The 24752-nt window shown below is 44.4% G+C and overlaps 1 non-coding gene across 1 annotated transcript; it reads left to right on the top strand.

Annotated features, from left to right (window-relative positions):
* Window positions 1–20723: 20723 nt before the first annotated feature.
* On the top strand, window positions 20724–20790 carry TRNAL-GAG (transfer RNA leucine (anticodon GAG)). The gene has a single exon. It is a non-coding gene; the product is annotated as a tRNA-Leu (tRNA).
* Window positions 20791–24752: the final 3962 nt, after the last annotated feature.

Genomic DNA, 24752 nt, shown 5'->3' with positions numbered 1-24752 from the left:
TTCTTATTCCTCCTACTCCTCTTCCTCTCCCAGTTCTTCATTTGCGACCTCATACTCTAGATTTTTCATCCATCCAATTCTATATGCTTCATTTATTCTTCCTTTCCAATTGAAAGCCTTGCTTTAATCTATAAACCACTAACTGACCTTCTCAAATTCTCTAGTATGTTCCAGGATCTAATAGAAATTTGCAGTATGATTTCTAGCATTTCCTTCTTTTTCAATTACAACTTGAACATCTGGCATTTCTCGTATAGTATATAGGAAGAGTTTTCTAAAATTTTGAGCTTTGCTTGCATGTGAATTTAATGTGATGGTCCTGTAGTTGTTAAAATAACGTGACATCCCCTTTTTTTAGGATTGGTATGTAGAGCATTTCCAATCTGTTGGGCCATTGTTTTGTTTTCCATATTGGGTGCCACATTCTTGTTAAGCTTTAATGGATTGCCCAGCAGACATCCCCCCCCCCCGGTTTTCTGATGTCCCGGAAGTGGGGGGAGGGCCTCCAAACCGGTTTAGATGTTCTTCTTTCCAAAAGAAGAAGAAGAAGAACGAAGAAGAAAGAAGGAGGAGAGGAGACTGGATTTATACCCCACCCTTCGCTCAGAGTCTCAGAAGGGCTTTATAATCTCCTTCCTCTCCCCACAACAGACACCCTGTGAGGTAGGTAGGATGGAAAGAGTCCCCACCTGGGGACTGACAACCCTAGAGGGTGCTCCTCTCCCTCCTTTTTGCACTTATGAAGCTGAAAAAACAGCATAGAGGAAGGAGAAAGGAGCACCATCTACTTCTTAAAGATGACAGAGACTGGAGAAATTCCATGAACTTCACGGAGGACGTGAGTTGGGATGGTCACAAATCAACTCGCGAACTAAAGTTGGTTTCTTGTGTTAGCGGACCAATGCTTTGTTCCTGTATTACCGTTCTTGCCTGGCTCATTGGAGCCTTTAGGACTGAGCTCGGGGACTCTGGAACAACGGGCAGTAGGATCCAAATCCCTGCCGCCCTGGCCCAATCAGAGGCCCCCGGCTGGTTCAAATGACCCAATGGTGTTCTAGTGCAGGAACCTTGAACTGTATATAGTTGGCCCCGTTGACTCTAGTCTTCAGTCTTCTGATTTATATGTTACCATGCTGTAACTAATAAAGAGAGCTATGATCACTGCAACTGCGTCTCCTCTCTATATTATAGGTTGGTTTGTGCTTCACAAAGTCAAGTTCGCGGCAGGGCGACCGGCATAAGCTTTCCACAGACTTTCCAGTTCTCCCTTCCCGCTTTTCCAAACACGAGAATCCAAAAGTCAAGAGCTTCAAAGGTGAGGTTTCCATATGCCTCCTTGCCAAAGCTGCCTTCAGCTCAAGGTTCCTAAAACTAGAGCATCCCGCTCCGCTTCATTTCACAGAGTTTTCACAGATTGTCATAAATGATTAACAGCAAACCTTTTAAAAATGTGCATTCCTGTACTGGGAAGTCTCTGAAGACTCTTTTGTCGAGGTTGGTTTTGCAGTCCATACGGTTTGTTCAAAAGCTTTTTCACGTTGGTGGGTTTGGCAGCATCAGAGCGGTTATCGCGAGCGGGCAGGAAGCCTGCGCAAAATGCAAGCAAATTGCACGCGTGTGCTGCGCCAAGTTCATCACGACATCCTGGAAAATGCCTCGACCCACTCAATAAAAGAAACGCTGAATCAATTTCTTTGCCCGGCATGAGGGATCAGCAAATGTTCCCCATTTCATTCATTTTTCTCCTTTTTTTTTTTATTCTTGAATTTGATGCTGCGGTTTTGTAGATTTGTTGTCCCTCACAGGCATTGTTGAGTTTTTATATTCAGTTTGATACAAACATCCATTATTTATTTGAATGCATAGAATGCTCGAGTGTTGATTTAGTGACCATCCACCCTGAAAACGGTGCACAATTGACAGGGAAAAGTCAATGTGAGGGAACAGAAAATGACATGAAAATAAAGAACCTTGAGTTTAATTCAGGCAGGGAGCAGGGAAACCGAAATGAGATATGCAGGTCAAAAGAGGAAGAAGGAATTTGAAAATATCCATCCCCAACACAGGTATGTGGTGTCCCTAGTATTTGTGTTTACTGATGTATGAGAGGCTGGGATTCTATGCCTGGGGTTGCAAAGGTCTGTGCTGGAAAATACCTGGAGACTTTGGGGGTGGATCCAGGAGAGGGCGAGGTTTGGGGAGCGGAGGGGACTCCGCAGAGTTCAGTGCCATGGAGTCCGCCCTTCCAAGCAGCCATGTTCTCCGGGGGAGCTGATCTCTTGCCAGCTGGAGATCAGTTGAAAAAGTGGATCTCCAGGTCCCACCTGGAGGCTGGCATAAAGCCCACGGAGGGGAGGGATGAGAGAAATCCAATGCCAGCCTATCATTATTATCTTTATGGGAACTATCTGTAAAGTCAACTGTGGGAGAAAAGCCAAGTGTGGAGGACATGGCTTGATAGCAGCTCTTTGAAGGACTATCTCATTCTATATGCCCCTGCTTACATCTGGATCACAGCCCTCGCAGTCAGGTCACGCTGCGCACTGCTGGCTGAGGCACTCAGCATGGCCGCTGCCAGTGGCACTGAAGGGAGCTCTGTCCTGCTGCCTGCCAGGTAAGAAGAAGCAGAAGACTTGCAGATTTACACCCCGCCCTTCTTTCTGAAGCAGAGACTCAGAGCAGCTAACAACCTCCTATATCTTCTCCCCCCACAACAGACACCCTGTGAGGTGGGTGGGGCTGAGAGGGCTCTCACAGCAGCTGCCCTTTCAAGGACAACTCGATGAGAGCTATGGCTGACCCAAGGCCATGCCAGACTCTGCAAATGGAGGAGCGAGGAATCAAACCCGGTTCTCCCAGATAACAGTCCACATACTTAACCACTACACCAAACTGGCTTTCCCCACCCTCATTCAGAGTCTCAGAGCAGCTTACAATTGCCTATATCTTCTCCCCCCACAACAGACACCCTGTGAGGCAGGTGGGGCTGAGAGGGCTCTCACAGCAGCTGCCCTTTCAAGGACAACTCAACGAGAGCTATGGCTGACCCAAGGCCATGCCAGCCTCTGCAAATGGAGGAGTGGAGAATCAAACCCGGTTCTTCCAGATAAGAGTCCCCATACTTAACCACTACACCAAACTGGCTCTCCCCACCCTCACTCAGTCTCAGAGCAGCTTACAATTGCCTATATCTTCTCCCCCCACAACAGACACCCTGTGAGGCAGGTGGGGCTGAGAGGGCTCTCCCAGAAGCTGCCCTTTCAAGGACAACTTCTATGAGAGCTATGACTGACCCAAGGCCATTCCAATAGCTGCAAGTGGAGGAGGGGGAATCAAACCCAGTTCTCCCAGATAAGAGTCCACACACTTAACCACTACACCAAACTGGCAAGGTGACGTTGGTGCTAGTTGGGGGGGGGGACTGGGGGGCACATTTTGCTCATGGGTGGGGGAGAGACCGGGGCTGGGGAGTCAGGGACGGGGGGGGCACCTTGCCTGGGGCACTAGGCACCTTAGAGCCGGCACTGAAGGTAGCTTGTCTGGCATCAGCCAAAGCCTGGTCCTTTTCTATCAGGGCTGGACCTTTGTGGAATGGGCTCCCTGAAGAGGTGAGGAGAATTCGTCAGAAGGCACCTTCAAGGCCTGCCGGTTTGCTTGGACGTTTGAGGAGGTTTGAATGGCAGGTACCTTTTTTTTGGGGGGGGGTGGATTTGAGGTGTGCTGTCTTATTTTTGGTCTTAATTGAAAATGTTTTTGTAGCTATTATTGCAAGTTGCCTTGAATTATAGAACAGGACTTTTTGCACTGCTTTGGTAATGTAGAGGGGGGGGAAGAGATTCACGAACTGAAGGAAAGTGATGGCAAACTGCACAGGAAAAGGGAGGTGTGGCAGACTTGAGTGCTTCTTTTGTTACTAAGTACAGTGATTACGAAAACAGGGAGTTTTGTAAGTTATCGTAAGTAATATGAAAACAAAGTAGATTCCCTCCCCACCGAAAACCAACCTATAATGAAATAGTGCATGATTGTCTTTCATTTTGCTTTCGTTTCTTGTGCTCTTTAAGGCTGATTTCTCACTCGCCTTACGCCGCTGTCACGTCCCTCTTCTCAGCGCAGCTTCCTCCCGATTTCCCACTATTTGTGCCGGGGCTGCAGCAAACATCGCGGTTTTTGCACAGCAAACGGAAACTGGTTTTTAGCTGTTTCCATTCGCTGCACGAAAACCACGATGTCTGCTGCAGCCCCGGCGCAAATAGGGGGAAATCGGGAGGACGCCGCGCTGAGAAGACGGAGATGACAGGGCGAGTGCGAAATCGGTCTAAGTCTCTGCCTCTATTGGATTTACTTTTACAAGGCAACACAGCATTTTCCTACTAAAGGCATAGGCAGAGCCCAGCGATCCTTGCAGGATCTTTCTTTCTTGATTGACTGCAAACTGTAGCCACTAGGACTACATGTGCGAGTTATTCCAGTCCTGAAGAATACGGGGTGGGATTTTGGCCTTCCTCCCCCTCTCAAGGCCTGCTCTACTCTGCCAGATTTTCCACTGCAGCCTGTACCTGCCTGCTTGCCTGGTGCTCTCCTAACCTTATTCCCCCCTCTCCAGCAAATATGCCTCGGTCAGCTGCCTGCCTGTCCAGATAGCCTTGCCTTCCTTGTGCCACCAAAGGTCCTTGTTTTGAGGAGGGGATTGTCTGTGGCTTAGTGGCAGAGCACCTGCTTAATATGCAGAAGGTATCAGGCATCTCCAGTTCAAAAGACCAGGCAGGAGGTGATGTGAAAGACCTGAGGCTCTGGAGAACTGCTGCCAGTCTGAGTAGATGATGCTGAACGTGATGAACCGAGGGTCTGATCATTCCCACGTGTTTTGTGTTCTTCATGAACTGAATGTTCAGTTCAGACATGAGGAGCAAAAGATGTTTGGTGCCAGTCTGGTGTAGTGGTTAAGTGCACGGACTCTTATCTGGGAGAACCGGGTTTGATTCCCCACTCTTCCACTTGCAGCTGCTGGAATGGCCTTGGGTCAGCCATAGCTCTGGCAGAGGTTGTCCTTGAAAGGGCAGCTTCTGTGAGAGCTCTCTCAGCCCCACCCACCTCACAGGGTGTCTGTTGTGGGGGGAGAAAAAATAGGAGATTGTAAGCTGCTCTGAGACTCTGAGTGAGGGTGGGGAGAGCCAGTTTGGTGTAGTGGTTAAGTGTGCGGACTCTTATCTGGGAGAACAGGGTTTGATTCCCCACTCCTCCACTTGCAGCTGCTGGAATGGCCTTGGGTCAGCCATAGCTTTCGCAGGAGTTGTCCTTGAAAGAGCAGCTGCCGTAAAAAGATCTCTCAGCCCCACCTACCTCACAGGGTGTATGTTGTGGGAGGGGAGGTAAAGGAGATTGTGACCGCTCTGAGACTCTGAGATTCAGAGTATAGGGCGGGATATAAATCCAATATCTTTTTTTTCTTCAGTCTGCCTCATCTCATCAGTTCTCTCATGGAGTCTTTCAGAAACTCTCTTGTAGATTTTAGTGTTAAATATGATAAACGGGGTGCCTTTCATCTCCTCAGAAAATGGTGGAGGGCTTTATTGTATCTGTCTGAAATGTGGCAATGTGGGTGATTATTGGAGAAGACTACAGTCCCTCTCACAGAAGAAGCGGCCTTATTCCGAATCCATCAAGGCACTATTGTGTTTCTCAGAAGAAGAAGACTGCAGATTTATAACCCCCCCTTCTCTCTGAATCAGAGACTCAGAGAGGCTCACAATCTCCTTTATCTTCTTACCCTACAACAGGCACCCTGTGAGGTGGGTGGGGCTGAGAGGGCTCTCACAGCAGCTGCCCTTTCAAGGACAACTCCTGCGATAGCTATGGCTAACCCAAGGCTGTTCCAGCAGGTGCAAGTGAAGGAGTGGGGAATCAAACCCAGTTCTCCCAGATAAGAGTCCACACACTTAAGCACTACACCGAACTGGCTCTCCTAGACTGGCAGCAGCTCTCCAGGGTCTCAGGCTGAGGTCTTTCACATCACTTACTACCTGGACCTTTTAAACTGGGGATGCTGGGGATTAAACCAGGGACCTTCTGCAAGCCAAACAGAGGTTCTTGCCCTGAACCGCAGCCCCCACCCCCACCAACTCTCCCTGAATTTTGTTCAATTTGGATGGAAAATCAGGAAGGTGCAGACCTGAGAAAACATGAGAGGGACGTCCGATGATAACCAGTGATAAATAATAATGAAACAGAATTATGAAAACGAAACAACAGTAAAGAATGAAACAGTAATGAAATGAAACCATGTGAAACAACCTAATAATGAAACAGTCCCTTTGGGAATTAATAACCCGAACAGAAGAAATGAAGCAAATTTTCCTGTGCAGTTGTAATGTGAAAATAACTGGCTCTATTATGGAAACCAAACCTGGCAATTCAGAACTTCAGTGCTTGAGAAGTAAAACAGGATAAGGAGAATTCTGAAAACATCCCCATTCTGAATTTGGTTTCTGGAAGCAAGGGAAGGAGTTTTAATGGCAATTATATCAGAATAAATCAAAACCATCCGGACAAGCCAAGGATAGCCTCAGCCCTCATCATTTTTCCTAATACGTCGCAGTAAAATTAGAAAGCAAATGTGGATATCACAGCTCCCGGCTGAAGCAAGGGCTGCTTCTTTTTTATCAATTCTTTTTAAAAACTGAGGAAAGGAGAGGAAAAATGCAGACGCACCAGAAAGTTCATAGCTTCCAATGAAGAAGCAATTAAGCTAAGCTGCAAAGTTAATCTAAAAATATAATTAGCGCTATACGAAAATATAGGCAGCCATAGAGAAAATAGGTGTTAAGAAATGTCACATTGGAAGACAACACAAAAGCTGGAAGTGATAATTTTGCTAGAAGGCAGTTTTAGGAACATTTTAAATTCCAAAAAAAGATGTGCCGGAGCATAGATTGCTGCAATATAGCTCACATTACCATAACAGTGCTTGTATTTCTTGCTCTCCTTCGCTCTCTTAAAAAAAACACAAAAACCCTCCATAATCCTTTATATCCTTTCCAATATGGTAGAATGGTTATAGGATTCCCTCCTCCATTTCCTTACAAATCATGTGCCCACTGCAGCTTGTTAAATCCCACTGAAGTTGACTGAAGCCACCTTCTAGAGTACAGGATTAACTCATGTGTTTAATATTTACATGCTCCCTTCCTTTTCCCAAGACATCCCAAGCTGCTCCACGACAAACAAGAAAATCAAGAATCACAATTCAAACATCTACCTAAGCCACCGAAAAAGCTTCAAAAGCACAAAAAAGCAAAACAAAAAACAAAAAAACCCCACCTCGCCCTGCATATATTCTACACCTTATATATATTGAGAGGGGAAACTGAATAATAAATGGTGTTCCTGAAATCTTCCTTTCAGCTCACAAAAAAGCCACCTTGGTAAGGAAACCACCTTGGTAAAGATCCAGACATGAGGAAGAAAAGATGTTTCTGTAACTGTAGAAGATCTGGTGGTGAATGATTCCCTAGGGTTACAATTTGAAGCGTTGTAAGGGTGAAGGGAGATCTATCAATCAATATCAATATCACACCTTTATTGGCATAACAGGAGATCTATCTTTCTCCTAAAGTGCTTTCTCCACAAGTATAGCCACCTTCAAGAGGGGTTTAGATAAAAATATGGAGCACAGGTCCATCAGTGGCTATTAGCCACAGTGTGTGTGTATATATAAAATTTTTTGCCACTGTGTGACACAGAGTGTTGGACTGGATGGGCCGTTGGCCTGATCCAACATGGCTTCTCTTATGTTCTTATGCTGTAGAAGTGGTTTGAACAAACATGTATTGCATTCTGAGGTATTTCAGCCAAAAGAAACAAGCCAGAAATTATGAATTTCGGATACGTTCCATCAAGAAATATGGATTTTTGTCTAAGTCTCAAGCACCATGCTCATGTATATTCAGAAAAAAGATTGGGGGCGGGGCAATCCTATGGGGGAAACTCTCCCCAGAGTTCTAAATTTACTGATGATATGAAAAGAACTTGTGGGAATGCATGTAACATTTAGATTGACTTGTAGGCCAAGATTCAGTTCCAACTAGAGCTCTTAAGAAGACTAAACAAAATAACAAACTACCCAAGGGTTTGTAACTCCATGGAACACTGGGTAGGGAAAAGGGATCCATGGAAAAGAAGTGCAATCCAAGAGCTTGGTTCATCAAAGTTCCGGTCATTTTCTACCTCAAAAGCCAAATGCTAACTTTTTTCTGGTGAGGGGGTCATTTTGGGCTTATGAGGACACACAAGCATTCTTCCCAGAGCTTTCCAGGCTAGGTTATTTCTACCTCTTAGGCGTAAACAAAAAATAAATAAGGATCATCCATATGTTCCTGCTTAAAATGGCTTTCACCACAACTTAGCAAGCACTGTTGTAAACAGGCACACAGTCAGAAGGCAGCTTTTTATTCAGTGTGTTCAGTCGCACAGTCGAGTACTACTCTTCGCGACCCCATGGCCAAAGTTATGCCAGGCCCTCCTGTCTTCTACCATCCTCTGAAGTCTGCTCAAATTCATGTTAGTTACAGCAGTAACGCTGTCCAGCCATCTCCTCTTTTGCCATCCCCTTCTACTTTTGCCTTCTGTCTTTCCCAGCGTCAGGATCTTCTCCAGGGAGTGCTCCCTTCTCACTTGATGGCCAAATTATTTGAGCTTCAGCATCTGACCTTCCAGGGAACAGTCAGGGTTGATTTCCCGTAGGACTGACTGATTTGATCTTCTTGCAGTCCAAGGGACTCTCAGGAGTCTTCTCCAGTGAGTGCTCCCTTCTCATTTGGTGGCCAAAATATTTGAGCTTCAGCATCTGACCTTCCAGGGAACAGTCAGGGTTGAGTTCCCTTAAGACTGACTGATTGGATCTTCTTGCAGTCCAAGGGACTCTCAAGAGTCTTCTCCAGCACCACATACGTATATACACATAGCAGATGCTTTTGCATAACATAAATCTGATCATATTTCTTTATTTATGGTACTTATTCTTGATTTGGTTGGCCTCCCCTATCGGCACTGTCATCTGTGCTATAAAATGGAATATCTGCCATCATCTCTATGGGATAACAGCTCGTCATGATGTGAGATGGTCAGGCTGGGCAATACTGTGAAGATACGGAAAATTTTCTGAGTGCCGTTGAGCTGTTCGTTTATAAAATGTTTTTTATTGTATTTTAGTGCTTTATTATATGTTGTACTCTGCCCTGAGCCCTATGAGGAATGGGCAGAAGAGAAATATACTAAATAAATAAATAAAATACCTCATTATGGTTATCAGATGTTTCATAGGTTATATGAACAGTATTTACAAAAATATCTCTCTCGTTTTCATCCACGGTTATTCTAATTGTATGTATTGTGAATCATTGTTTTACATTGCTTTGCTTTTCATAGGATGTCACATACCACATATCTTATTTTTTTTCTTTTGAAAGATGTCTTTGTATACTGGGTTTTTTTTTTTTTGTTTAAATAAAATATGTTATCTTAAAAATAAATAAATGCAGTTTGGATGACATGGGGAGGTTCACTTTTCTTTTCCAGATGTGCTGCTGGACTTGCCTGATCCAAGAGTCAAAAATGGCCTGGAGTGGAGGAAGAAGAGGTTTCATGCAGTTCCTCTGGGCATGGAGCAGGGGTCACTGGGGATGTATGTGTGTGCAGGGAAGGTATTTGTGAATTTCCTGCATTGTGCAGGGGGTTGGACTAGATGACCCTGGAGGTCCCTTCCAACTCTATGATTCCTCTGCCTCGTGGGAAGTTATGAAAAGAACAATCCCACCGTTTCCACTTGAGAGCCAGTTTGGTGTAGTGGTTAAGCGCAGGGACTCTTATCTGGGAGAACTGGTTTTGATTCCCCACTCCTCCACTTGCACTGCTGGAATGCTCTTGGGTCCACCACAGCTCTCACAGAGCTGTCCTTGAAAGGGCAGCTTCTGTGAGAGCTCTCTCAGCCCCACCCGCCTCACAGGGTGTTTGTTGTGGGGAAAGAAGGCAAAGGAGATTGTGAGCTGCTCTGAGACTCTAAGATTTAGAGTAAAGGGGGGTGTAAATCCAATATCATCATCATCATCATCATCATCATCATCACCACTGTTTGAATGAAAAGGTGTGCTTCCACCTTTGTATGCTGCAGGAAGGCTGAAGTCATAGGTCTAATTTTCTAAGCGGTGGTAAATGTGCACCTGATTACTGGAGGGGCTCACATAGTAGGATACTCCTTCAGATTTAAAAAAAAAAAAAATGCACACAGGAGAAGGAGAAGAAGAATTGCAGATTTATACCCCGCCCTTCTCTCTGAATCAGAGACTCGGAGCAGCTTACAATCTCCTCTATCTTCTCCCTCCACAACAGACACCCTGTGAGGTAGGTGGGGGCTGGAGAGGGCTCTCCCAGCAGCTGCCCTTTCAAGGACAACCTCTGGCAGAGCTATGGCTGATCCAAGGCCATTCCAGCAGGTGCAAGTGGAGGAGTGGGGAATCTCAGGAGACTCTGAGTCCTGAGAAGAACTGCATTTGTATCCTCTTCCCCTACCCCTCCTACTGGAAATGATGCCACGCTTACCAGCTCAGTGAGAACTAGACCATGGAAGAATTTAAGGCAGGGATTAGCCTCGCTCGGAGTACCAAGACTGATAGGCAATAATAGTTTACTATTTCCCGGAGAAAAACTAATGCCAGTAAATGTTGACATTCATTAAACTAATGTATGTACCGTTTTACATAACCTGGGTGACTGGAGGCAAAACACCCACTCAAGTGAAACATCCCCGTAATTTCTTCATTACGTTTTTTTCCTTTAATTTCTTTCTCTTTTTTTTAAGACTAACATTTCGAGATTAACATTCTCGAGATAGACTGTCGAAAGATAGTTAACACTTTGGAAAGAATTCCCTGCAGCGTTCTTGCACACTTTTTTCATTTGCTCAGTTTGACACCGCGGAAAAGTTTGGCTGAAGGAACTGGAAAGTCAGACCTTTGAGATAATTGGAAACTTTTAATAAATGCTTATCTGTAGACTGGCCACCATTGTTGTTACATTTTTTTTAAAAAAAATTCCTTACAGTTCGGTGTAACTAATTTAAAAAAAAAATTAAACCAAGAAATGCCTATTAAGAAGTAGGGAGAGAGAATGCAACATGGATGGACAACTATTGAACACCGGCTGAACTTCTAAGGGTCAATGGGTTCTTGAATCTATGGGAATGTCATCAAAGGACCCTGCACTGTAACGGTATGGAGCCCAGATCAGAAATCCTTGCAAATAATGTGCTCAAAAATTGTCTTACAACGCCTCATTCTGTCTTGCTATAATTTGTTCTCTATTTAAAAATGAGCAAAATTCAGCACTGCTAGGTGCCGTTCTCTTTATTTATTTATTTTTATGGATTTAGTGTAGTCGATTTTTAGCCCGCCCTTCCCGTAAGACAGACTTCAGGGTGGGTTACATTATAAAAACAACCAACAATTAAAAAAAATTAAAAACCAATTTAAAATATATCACATCTAAAACTACAGAGTGACAATAGAAACTAAAATGGCAGGTTCGGCCTCACAGACATGACCTATTGCCCAGGCCAGTAATAAGTGATGCCCACTGCCTCAGCTGAAAGCCTGGCAAAAGAGCTCTGTTTTACAGGCCCTGTGGAATTAAGACAGATCCCGCAGGGCCCGGATCTCCAGGGGGAACTCATTCTACCAGGCAGGGGTCAGGGCTGAAAAGGCCCTGACCCTCATTGAGGCCAGATGGACGTCTCTGGGGCGGGGTATTACCAACAGTCATTGGGTCACTGATCGTAAGGACCTATGGGACTCATATAGGGAGAGGCGGTCCCGAAAGTATGCTGGCCCTTGGGCGTATAGGGCTTTAAAGGTAAGTAACAACACCTTGAACTGGATCCGGTACTCAATAGGTAGCCAGTGCAATTCACGCAGCACAGGATGGATCCGTGCCCTTATAGGCAAGAAGAAGAAGAAGAAGATATTGGATTTATATCCCGCCCTTCACTCCGAAGAGTCTCAGAGCGGCTCACAATCTCCTTTACCTTCCTCCCCCACAACAGTCACCCTGTGAGGTGGGTGGGGCTGGAGAGGGCTCTCACAGCAGCTGCCCTTTCAAGGACAACCTCTGCCAGAGCTATGGCTGACCCAAGGCCATTCCAGCAGGTGCAAGTGGAGGAGTGGGGAATCAAACCCGGTTCTCCCAGATAAGAGTCCGCACACTTAACCACTACACCAAACCGGCTCTCAACATCCGTGCAGTAGCGTTCTGCACCAGCTAGAGTTTCCAGAGGAAGGTCAAGGGCAGCCCCACGTAGGGAGAGTTACAACAATCTAGCCTGGAAGTGACCATTGCATGGGTCACTGTGGCCAAGTCATGCGGGGCGAGATATTCCTCTTTGCCCAGTTTCTCCCCCAAAGCTAACAGCATATTCCCTCTTTTAAGGGATTTAGAGTCTGTTTTGAATCAATTCCTTTTTGATTAAAAAAAAATGAAATTCAAAGAGAGGAGGGGCAGGAAGGGAGGTTTTGCAAAATTTCATTCTGCATATGCTCAGAGGAAGGCAGTGTCTTCTCAACCTTCCTGTTGTTTCACTGGAGCAATGCCCTGTGGTAACATTAAACAAAGAAAGGAAGAAACCCCCCCAGCAAGGACTGAATTTACAGAAGAAGATGGTATTGGATTTATATCCCACCCTATACTCTGAATCTCAGAGTCTCAGAGCAGTCACAATCCCTTCCCACAACAGACACCCTTTGAGGTAAGTGGGCATGAGAGAGCTCTGACAGAAGCTGCCCTTTCAAGGACAACTCCTGTGAAAGCTATGGCTGACCCAAGGCCACTCCAGCAGGTGCAAGTGGAGGAGTGGGGAATCAAAACCCAGTTCTCCCAGATAAGAGTCCGCGCACTTAACCACTACACCAAACTGGCTCTCCACAGAAAACTGCAGAAAGAAATTAAAGATAAATTCCTCTTTTTAAAGAGAAAGAGTGAATAAGAGAAGTTAATGGCTATATCTAAAAAGCAGATTTCATGGGTGGGGGGGAGAAACTCCCTATAACAATGCTAGGAAAATTTCAAGCTCATTTGTGCCTTCGTAATTGGTACCATTAATTGTCACAAGAGTGTCCCGCTAGTAGTGGAAATGGGTGCACGTTGAGAATTTACTGGGTTGGTGGGACTGCTTGGAAATTACAGCTTTCTTGGACTTCTCATGTAATCTGGAAAGCTGAAAAAACTCCCCCATCAACTCTGGTGGGACGTCAAGCTGGAGAAGACTAATGCTGATCTCTGGACCTGCAGATATATAAAAAGTTTAACCAAATGAAGAGCAGAAAGCCAGCCTCTGTTGAAAGAGCCATCATGTACTCCTACACATTATGCTCTGCCTCCTCTAAGGAAAGGAAAAGTTATAGCCAGGCAAGGAGATTGGGGAAGGACAAAGGGATGAGTGTGGGCTTTTTTTTCAGTTGTTCCAAAATGCTTACAATCACCTGCTGGCCCTTTGAAGATATCTGAAAGGAATGCTTGCAGATCTGCAAGCAGCTTGGGGTTGAGCTGGGGAATCCACTGGAAAGAAGTCATGACATTTTTTTTTTAATCTTAAAGGCTTAGAGTAGGTTTAACAATCAGTCCCTTGTCCTTAGGGAAGCCTGGGAATTTTCATCGCACTGGACAGGGGTGGCCAACAGTAGCTCTCCAGATGTTTTTGCCTACAACTCCCATCAGCCTCAGCCAGCATGGCCCTGGCATAGGAGACAACTGAGAGGTGATATGATCACCATCTTCAAGTATTTGGAGGGGTGTCATATAGAGGATGGTGTGGAGTTGTTTCCTGCGGCCCCAGAAGGTTGGACCAGAACCAACAGGTGGAAATTAAATCAAATTAAATCAAAAGAGTTTTCAGCTAAATATTAGGAAGAACTTCTTGACCATTAGAGCGGTTCCTTGGGGAAACAGGCTTCCTCAGGAGGTGGTGGGCTCCCCTTCTTTGGAGGTTTTTAAGCAGAGGCTCGATGAGCACCTGAGAGCAATACTGATTCTGTGAACTTAGGCAGATCATGAGATGGAAGGCAAGAAGGGTTGCATCAGTGCTTAGTTCTTGTAGCCCTTTCTTACACACCCAGGGAAATGCTGATTGCCACTTTTGAGTCAGTCAGCAATTTAAGTCATGGAGCAGGTGCCACTGGATGAGAGGGGGAAGGAGGTATTTATTAGTTTCCTGTATTATGCAGGAGGTTGGACTAGATGGCCCCGGAGGTCCCTTCCAACTCTACAATTCTATGATGCACACGGAGAACCTATAACAAAATTTTGAGCATCTCACCAAACTGTGATTCCACAAGTGGTTTCCCCGTAAGTGATAAAAACTGGATAAAGCCGATGTACATTTGTAACAGAGACCTTCCCTAACATCACTGAAATGCGATTCTTTGTTCTAAACAACTGCCTACCAGCTATATGTAGCTCTGCCCACAGTACCTGATTCTTCGTCTGATGAAGTGTGCTTGGAGCACACGAAAGCTTACGTTCTGAATAAAACTTTGTTGGTCTTAAAGGTAAACTTGACTCCTACTTTGTTCTACTGCTTCAGATCAACACGGCTGCCCACTTGGATCTATCGCTGAAAGGTCATTGTTCTTCTGTATGTTGCTCTGAGCTCACAAAGTATCTGTGCATCAGTGCTGACAAACCACTGAAGCGCTGGGTGTTCAGAACTGCATGTGTTTGGACTGTTGCAAAGAGTTGAATAAGGCCACTTTTGCGTGGAGCACTTTTCTAGAGAAGGTCAACTGTCACACACGGGAAGGGACATTTATACCAGTTCCAATGGGAAAGGCTGCTGTATTGATATGTCAGTGTGCCCTGTTTTTCTGAAACACAAAAATACCCTAATTTGGTATAGAATTATGTTGGTGATGGGCAGCTTTTTTACCTTTTCCTCACTCAACTTGTCAACGTGTTTTAAAGTTTTGTGAAACAGACTTTTTAAAAGAAAAGAAAAAAAAATCCCCAAACGTAAAATCTGCCCAAAGACTTTGCATTTCAATTGGTTTTTCAAACAGGGTTATTTCCTGAAAAAGATTTATCTTTCAAAACTATTCTTAGTGACATCTAAAAGGATGCCATAAAATGGGGGAGAGACCAGAACAGGGTGGTATGACATTCATTTACATACAAATGAGCTCATTACTATTGAATTTTCTCAGCTATTGATTCAAAATTCAAAGAGTTTTATGAATCCACTTAAAACAATATTAGGAGTTAGGCATTCTATTACCAATTTCCTTTCCTAAATCATCTACAGGAACTCACATCACTACCTGTTACTCGCCAAATGTATTCTCTGACCAAAAGTTCCAACTTTCCCCCCCCTTTCTCCCCCTAAAGATTATGGTAAAACCACGGACACATACAATTTTCAAATTGTTGTGAATTTAAGGTTTAAGAACAGCTAATATATGATCCTTAAATGCAAGGGTCATTAGCACAACTCATGCCACACACCCCCTGACATCACCGGAAGGTGGACTCAGCTCAGCATCTACCTTAAAATGCTTCTGGGATTAAAATTGTCATAATAAAAGCATAATAAAGCCATGGAGTCTTGTAAGCAAAAATTCCACTTTATGAGCTACTGGCATTAAAGTTGTGAGCTCCTGCACAAATTAGTTTGCTCTGGGGCCATTTTTTCCTGAGCTGAGACAAAAATGTGTGAGCTGGAGCTCAAAAATCTGTGAGCTACCTCACACTAACTCAGCTTAGAGGGAACACTGCTCCTGTCATACTTGATCAATTACTTGGTGCTATGCGGCCACAGTGGTAGGATGAATTTTCCATCTGTCTGCTTTATATGTTTGGATTATTTTCCCCTTTTTTGTGTGGGGGAAATATTAGGAAGTTTGTCAGCTCTTAGAGTTCAGCAAAATTCTCACCGGGGGGGGGGGGTTGAACAATGGAGCCCAGCAGCAAATATATGGGGCAGGCGGTAAGAAAGAAAGAGCACAATAAAATATAGAGGTTCCGGAAATCCACTCCTGTGAGCCCTTGCCCAAATTGGAAAAGGTCCCCTGTGCAAGCACCAGTCGTTTCCGACTCTGGGGTGGCGTTGCTTTCACAACGTCTGCTTAAATGCAATATTTATCAAATATAGGTAATGTGAGAGATCCTGCCCGAGATCCTGAAGAGCCACTGTCAGTTGGAGTAGACTCTTCTGACCTGGATAGACCAAGGATCTGATTTAGTATAAGGCAGCTTTCTGCGTTCAGGTGAAACATTTCATTCAGTTGTTGACAGGGGTGGAATTCTAGCAGAAGTTCCTTTGCATATTAGTCCTCCCCCCCCCCCCCCCACCCCAATGTAGCCAATCCTCCAAGATCTTACAAAAAAGAGCCTTGTAAGCTTTTGGACGATTGCCTATGTCAGAGATGTGTGGCTTAATATGCAAAGGAGCTCCTGCTAGAATTCCACCCCTGGTTGTGGACCTTTTTTGAGAACTAGTTATATTCTAACACCCACTCATTCAGCACATGGTCTGCTCACCAGTTACAAGTAGACAGAGAAACGACAGGGAAACTATATTGTCAGGATGAGGTCATCCTGCCATGAAATGTTCTTTCTTTTCTTTAGCCCTGAGTGTGACTTAAGATGTTTTGGTGCCTGCCATAAACTGGGATGGGGGTGGGGAATGGGGTTCCGCTTCGTAGTTTAGAAGTGCTCTGCTATGTAGCTCTGTAGTAACTTATTGCTTATCTCGTTGCCATGACAGCGGGCAGTTGGCACCTGGAATAGCTTTACCTCCCTCAATTTGGACTAAAGGAATAGCTTTAAAGAACTGGATACCAGGATTCTATTGTCTGCAATTGATGTAACTTTGGGTGGGAAAAGGTGAGAGGGGGAGAGACCCATTTGCCCCAAACTTTCTTGTTTGCAGCTGCCAGTTTCATTCCTGGCAATTCATTGCCAAAGGATCGATTCCTGTATCAACTCTAATAAACTCTACCTTTATTTGCATAAGAGAGAGTCTACTTGGTTGATTGACTGGTTGGTTGATTGATTGATTTTAGGCAATTTATATTCCGCCCTTTCCCAAGAATGGGCTCAGGGCAGAAAACATAATAAAAACAAATCAAAACGTACATTTAAAACTAGACCAGTATAAACAATACATTTAGATAGATTATAAATAAGTTACAAATGGAGGCTCAGTTGGGCACATATTAAACATACTGAAGTTCTAGAACAGTAGATAGAAATAAAGGATAATATCACAGCAGAGGAGGTATCAGAGCAAAGAGCCAGACGACGGAGTACCTGGTTGGTCCTTTCATATGTCCACATGAATTCAGATTTGTCTGAATCCCTTTGCCTTCCCTTTTTTTCTTCTTTCCAATTCATGTTGAAGTTTGCAACATGCCTATCTAGAACACTGTTCATTTGAAGCTGTGCCAAGCCCAGGTCCTAGATTAGTGATGATGCCAAAATTCATAATTACTAGTATTGGATTACAAACTTCGGAAGTCCATCCTACTTGCCTTCACTAAAGACAAATATTGGATAGGAACCAGACAGATGTTTCACTCCTTTTCACCCAATTAACCTCCTTACTATAGCCCTCATCTTACATGGTTTTTGTCAGGGCTTTTTTTGTAGCAGGAACTGCTTTGGATATTGACTAACATTGTGGCCTTTGTATTTTAGAAAGATACACCCCTCCCCTCATGTAGCCAATCCTCCTGGAGCTTACAGTAGGTCCTGTACAAAGAGCCCTGTAAGCTCTTGGAGAATTGGGTGTGCAGCCTAATATGCAAAGGAGTTCCTGCTACAAAAAAAGCCCTGGTTTTTGTTCATTTAGATCCCATTAGAATAGATTTTTTGGGTTGACCAACGGGGCCCTTCATTCCTTTTTCGCCAGAAAAAAAAAAGCTACTGAGATCCAACCATTGTATTCCCAAAAATTCTTCTCCTCCAAACATAAAACTGAGCCGCAGAAAGGATTTCCTACCTTCCTGCATCTGTTGTAACAAGAGGAGAGCTAGCGTGCTATTAGTAGTTAGAGTGCTATACCTGGGAGACTTGGGTTCAGCTTTCCAGTCAGCCTTGAAGCCAAGTGAGAACCCATGGGCCAGTCTTTGATCTTAACTTTATTCACAGATGTTCCGAAAACAAAATGGAGGGTGAGGAGATAGGACATGAGATATACCAAAAGGTCTTTGTGAGGTCTCATTTCCTGCTACCTTTAACACTGCTACATCAATGGTCCCAGAATCAGCAGTCTGAGAGCACCCTGACCCTTGCTCCAGGGGCAACTTTCCCTCATCATTACTAAAAACATCTAGTTTGCAACTGAAGCTCTGGGGAAGGAAGTTAAGAGGAGGGAAACCCTAACAGCAGGTCCATTTAAAAAAATGTGTTTCATGTCAGTTGCTTTGCTTGCCTCCTTGAAATATGGAACCAGTTATCCTAGCTTTTTCGCATCACAATATGATAAAAGATATCAGGGAAAGAAGAAGAAGACTGCAGATTTATACCCCACCCTTCTCTCTGGTCGTTTTCGCACTCACCTTAATCAGCAGCGACGACCCTCTTCAACGCGCAGGATCTGCGTGGATTTCGCACTAATTGCCGCAGAGCACCCGGAAGAGCCGGAAAGTCCCGGCGCTTTTGCGGTGCAAATGGAAACCGCCAAAAACCAGTTTCCGTTTGCGCCACAAAAGCGCCGGGACTTTCCGGCTCTTCCGGGTGCTCCGCGGCAATTAGTGCGAAATCCGCGCAGATCCTGCGCGGTGAAGAGGGTCGTCGCTGCTGATTAAGGTGAGTGCGAAAACGACCTCTGAATCAGAGACTCAGAGCAACCTACAATCTGTTTCTGCCAGGGAGAATTTTTATCGTCCATGAAAAAATCAAGGGATATTTTCTCCTGAATTCCCCAACTTTTGACAAGGGGGGTGACCTGGGTGAGTGGTACATTCTCAGAGAACTTTGTTCCAGTAGGCTGGAGGGGAAAGCCGATTGCTGGAAAGATACACAACAATAGAAACAAATTATAAGACGACTGCAGATTTATACCCTGCCCTTCCGTCTGAATCAGAGACCGAGTGGCTCACAATCTCCTATATCTTCTCCCCTCCCCACAACAGACAACCTGTGAGATGGGTGTGGCTGAGAGAGCTCTCACAGCAGCTGCCCTTTCAAGGACAACCTCTGCCAGAGCTATGGCTGACCCAAGGCCATTCCAGCAGTGCAAGTGGAGGAGTGGGGAATCAAACCCGGTTCTCCCAGATAAGAGCCCGCACACATAACTATTACACCAAACTGGCTCAACAAGGTCCCTCTTGTAGTTAGAGCCCCAATTCATTCCATCACTGTACTTCAGCTACTAGTCACATGGGCTAGAAGGTGGCTTATAAAGCATGCAAATATAAAAAAGAAAGCATGCCTAAGTTTCAGCTAATTGAACTTCAAGGACTCACAAAACATGGTCAGAGAAGTTCCTTTTGCATCAAACAGCATCCCTGAGAGATGAACCCTCTCAATCAATAGCTCAGAGATTGCACACTTCCATAGTTTTTTTTTAAAAAAATCAGCTTTTGTGAACGTTTGCATTGCACCGTGTGAGCTGTGGATAGAGTCCAGGGCTTGCTTTGTCTCTCTCCCACAGATGCAAAGACACACAGTACTAAATTAGCAGCCAAGAAACACAATATGCTCAGGTCTTCAGGTGAAAGGTTCTCTCGCACTGAATGTACCTCTTCGCTCATAAGAGCAGCCTGAACAATGACTACACACCTACAGGAATCCATTTTATATTCCAAAGTGGAGGAAAGCTTCTGGGGGGGGGGGGGACACTCATTTCACAATCCATCTGAATATTAGGGACACATTTCTATTTAGATGGACACATTTGTATTTATGAACGGCGGCAACATTGCTAGTTGATTCACGGGTAAGGAGGCTCCTAAATTTTTCAGCCCTGCTAGTTAACTTTAACCTCCCCTCGTTTTGTTTCTGCATTGTGCAAATCAGCCCTGTTGATTTATTTTCATGCCGTTTTCTATCTTCACACATTGATTTTTTTTTCCTGTTAAAACCAACACATTTTTCCATGTTATTTTTTCTGTGTCAATTACAAACAAACGGCACGAAAAGTAAAAGAAGAGGGTGCGACGCAAACAAACATATCAGGATGAGCTGCACTGAAAATGGGGGAGAGGGGAATGGATCACAGTGACATCCAACAACTGAATAATAGAAAAGGGCATATTCGTACAGGGGTGGAATTCTGGCAGGAGCTCCTTTGCATATTAGGCCACACACTCCTGATGTAGCCGATCCTCCAAGAGCTTGCAAAAAAGAGCCTTGTAAACTCTTGGAGGACTGGCTACATCAGGGGTGTGTGGCCTAATATGCAAAGGAGCTCCTGCTAGAATTCCAACCCTGTATTCATAACCCGCATTCCCAGGTCAAAGGAAAGGCTTAACCAATGAAGAAGTGGCAAGTTGACAACTGTCCTTTCAATCAGTTCTGAATGCATATCATAAGCTTGGCAAAGTCTGTTTCAAACTTATCAAGGACAGTTCCAATTTTTTTAACCACTCTCTAGGTCTAAGAAAAGGAAATTTGAAGAAGAACATATTCTTCATGGCTAATTGGGCTCAATTCCTGTCCTTTGGAAACAAAAGGGGAGGGACGGTGGCTCAGTGGTAGAGCATCTGCTTGAGAAGCAGAAGGTCCCAGGTTCAATCCCTGGCATCTCCAAAAAAGGGTCCAGGCAAATAGGTGTGAAAAACCTCAGCTTGGGACCCTGGAGAGCAGCTGCCAGTCTGAGAAGACAATACTGACTTTGATGGACCAAAGGTCTGATTCAGTATAAGGCAGCTTCATATGTTCATATGAAAGTTTCAGTACTTATCATGATGCTCCTTTCATACCATTGTCATAAGAAAGTGATTTATGCTTCATTAGCTTTTGGGGCACTTGCTATATGAACTTGCCAGATGTGTCATTCTGCCAAACCAGTATGACCAGTTTCCGAAGCTCTTTGCCCTGTGTTCATGTGCACCCACTCTTTCAGAAGGAAGTATTCAGCACTATGGACAGGGACCTTTCTCTTCCATTGAGGAGACATTGGGTATCCTCCAACTTACCTGCTATGGAATCATTTGTCTCTTATGTATTGTCTCTTATGTATCTCTCATTTCCCTGCAGTGAGTTTCCTGCTAGACGTCCTTTCCTGCTAACGTGTGACTCGGACCGCACTTGTCACTAAGTTTTGCGATGCCCTTGATTTTTCAGTCTAATTGTTCGGAATGAATGCAGGGGGTTGGACTAGATGACCCTAGAGGTCCCTTCCAACTCTATGAACCTATGATTTCCAAGGTTTTTTTGCTACAGTTGGTATCTGTATTCTCTGTTCTGCCAGCCCCTCCATTACTGTATTTACTGCTGGTTATAAAATAAAGTGTTTTGTGGTTTTCGTTGTGTAGAATTTTATGCTATTTTTATTGATGGTTTTAAAATTAGAGTGGGGCTGCCTTTACTTACTGCCTTTACCTACTGCCGCTTATTGATCTTGTTATGTGTTTTATTTTGGAGAGTAGGGATGTATGATTTTGGTTTTCAGTACTATCCATTGTAAGCATTTATATCTAGTTCTCCCCCCCCCCCCCCGTTTCTTCTTTTTTGTCCCGTTTTCTTTTTTATGCCATTTCTAAAAGCATTTTTAACTTTATACCAAAACATCTATTCTACTATCAATTTTTGTTAGCTTGAATGGGCACAAGGTGACAATTGCTTTGTCCTGAGCATCAAGAAACCATAAAAGAAACTAACGTGTGACTCGGACCGCGCTTGTCACTAAGTTTTGCGATGCCCTTGATTTTTCAGTCTAATTGTTCGGAATGAATGCCGTAATCCACCTCCTGAGCATTTTTACGGAAAGTACAAAGAGCAGGGACACAATTGTTTTAAATGATAAAACAATGCCATGCCCTTAAGAAATTCCCATAAAGCTGGAAGGAAAACATTAATTAGTGGTTGTGAATCTGGAAAATCCATGCAGGGACTGAGCAGAACATTTGAACGACAGCTCTTGCATAAGGCTGGAGTTCAGAGGATGATGCTAGAGGACAGCGGCTGCTATTCGGACTTGCTGTTTCCTCCCATAAAGCACAGGAGCTGGAAAGATATTACATTTCAAACAAATGTTACCATCAAAAATATATTTCCCGACATATAAACTTTATAGGTGATATGTACGTCTTAGTGATAGCTACATTGTTCATGTCATACTTTTATTTCGCAATGATTGCGGCGGGTCCAGCTCCAACCCACTTAAAAGTTTCCTTGCCAAGAGTGCCTTCTGCATTATTAACTAATTCAACCATTCCAGAGCTCGGCTGAACTACTGTGCTGAGACCTCTTACAGTGTTGCTTGTACAAATAAGTACACATTTCATATTGGACTTTTCAGGGAAAGACTTGCTATCTTTTTTTTCCTTTAAGAGAGGAAAATGCACAAGCCATCCTGACAGAGTTGCAGATGAAATATTTTGCACAATAGTTCTTCACATTGCGGAGTTATTGGAGTGTGGTTTTTTTTAACAACCTGCTACAGAATTGCTCAAAGAATGGGCCGGGTTGCTACAAACACCAACCACAATGGGAGAAACCACCCACTGTCCACTTACTGAAGGTACATGATGGCCATTAAAGTGCCACAACTGCTTCCAATTGTTACTGTTACTGTTGTTCTAATCATTGTTACTGCTTCCAGTTGTCAAGTGTTCTTTCCTCTGAAAAAAGATACTTTCATTAAGCCCTTTAAAAAAAGGTAAATGCAGTTTCCTTTTACAAGCACCAGTCCTTTCTGACTCTGGGGTGGTTTGTCATTGCCTTCTCCAGTCATCTACACTTTCCCCACAGCAAGCTGGGTCCTCATTTTACCCACCTCGGGAGGATGTAAGGCTGAGTCAACCTTGAGTCAGCTACCTGAACCCAGCTTCCACCGGGATCGAACTCAGGTCGTGAGCAGAGAGCTTGGACTGCAGTACTGCAGCTGTACCACTCTGCGCCTCGGGGCTCTCCCCATTAAGCCCTACTGTATCCTAGACCTGTTAGTGACCTATTAGTGAACATTAGCACAGAGTCTCCATCTTAAATGCATTCACTAAATGAGCTACTTAAATGATATACTTCGTTGTAAATGTAGAAAGATCACTGAAAACGGAGCGCTTCCTATCCACAAAGACACAGCTGATGTGGGCCTATCCAGACTAAGATCCCAACACCCAGCAATAAGATCTGCACAAATCCGGCAATCACAAGATTTCAATCGAGGGAATAAATGTTCATGAACACGGATGCAATCAGTTCCACTTGACGTCCATAACCTGAGAGCCACCAACTAGAGGGCCTCAGGATTTGACTTGCCACCTAAAGTATGGAAGACAGCTACTAGAATATCAACAGGTTTTGGCAGTTATGCAGACCTGTTGTTTAAATGGGGCATAATACCAGAACCCGAATGCTATTGTGATGCAGCCTGCCAAAAATGTGAGTGTCGTGCTTTCCAGGAAGATGTGACTGAGTTCTCTGAACTCTCCCCAGCTGCAATTGAGTGTGGATTGAAAATCTAGATATTAGTATTTATTAGGGGGATTGTCCAGTTGGTCTGCAAACCCACTGCATCAACTTGGTTCTGTGTTTTATATTATTATATGCTTCCTGTGCATAGCTCTGCCATACAATAAATTCAAGAAAAGATATATTTGGGTGGTGACATGAGATCTGCCAAGTAAATAAGGCAAGTGTGTTGATTGCTGAAGATGTTAATCCACACTGCATGGCGTAAAGAATTTACTCATGTTGTAAAGATCTTTCCTCAGAGATCTGGAGGTTTCTTATTCCACAAGCCATTGCAAGCTTCCCAAAGGAAGTTGTCGATGCCAGTATTTTGAATGAAGAACCACAGACAGAGAAGACCAGATAATCCTTGTTGTTTCAGATGGTTTGGAATCTAAACACTATGGCCAATCACTCCCGAAGGCCTCCTTCCTTAGAAGTATAATACAAATTTTCAAAAGTTACGGGCTTAAGAACGTAAGAGAAGCCATGTTGGATCAGGCCAATGGCCCATCCAGTCCAACACTCTGTGTCACACAGTGGCCAAAAAACCCAGTTGCCATCAGGAGGTCCATCAGTGGGGCCAGGACACAAGAAGTCCTCACACTGTTGCCCCTCCCAAGCACCAAGAATACAGAACATCACTGTTCCAGTCATAAAAACATAAGAGAAGCCATGTTGGATCAGGCCAGTGGCCCATCCAGTCCAACACTCTGTGTCATACAGTGGCCAAAAAACCCAGTTGCCATCAGGAGGTCCATCAGTGGGGCCAGGACACTAGAAGTCCTCACACTGTTGCCCCTCCCAAGCACCAAGAATACAGAACATCACTGTTCCAGACATAAAAACATAAGAGAAGCCATGTTGGATCAGGCCAATGGCCCATCCAGTCCAACACTCTGTGCCATACACTCTGTGTCATACAGAACTGCTATACTGTACCCAGTTGCCATCAGGAGGTCCATCAGTGGGGCCAGGACACTAGAAGTCCTCACACTGTTGCGCCTCCCAAGCTCCAGGAATATGGAACATCACTTGCCCCAGACAGAGAGTTCCAACAATACACTGTGACTAATAGCCACTGATAGACCTCTGCT

Source organism: Heteronotia binoei, chromosome 11 (assembly GCF_032191835.1).
Source record: "Heteronotia binoei isolate CCM8104 ecotype False Entrance Well chromosome 11, APGP_CSIRO_Hbin_v1, whole genome shotgun sequence".
In the NCBI taxonomy this organism is placed as follows: Eukaryota; Metazoa; Chordata; class Lepidosauria; order Squamata; family Gekkonidae; genus Heteronotia; species Heteronotia binoei.
This window is presented reverse-complemented; position numbering and strand designations above follow the sequence as displayed.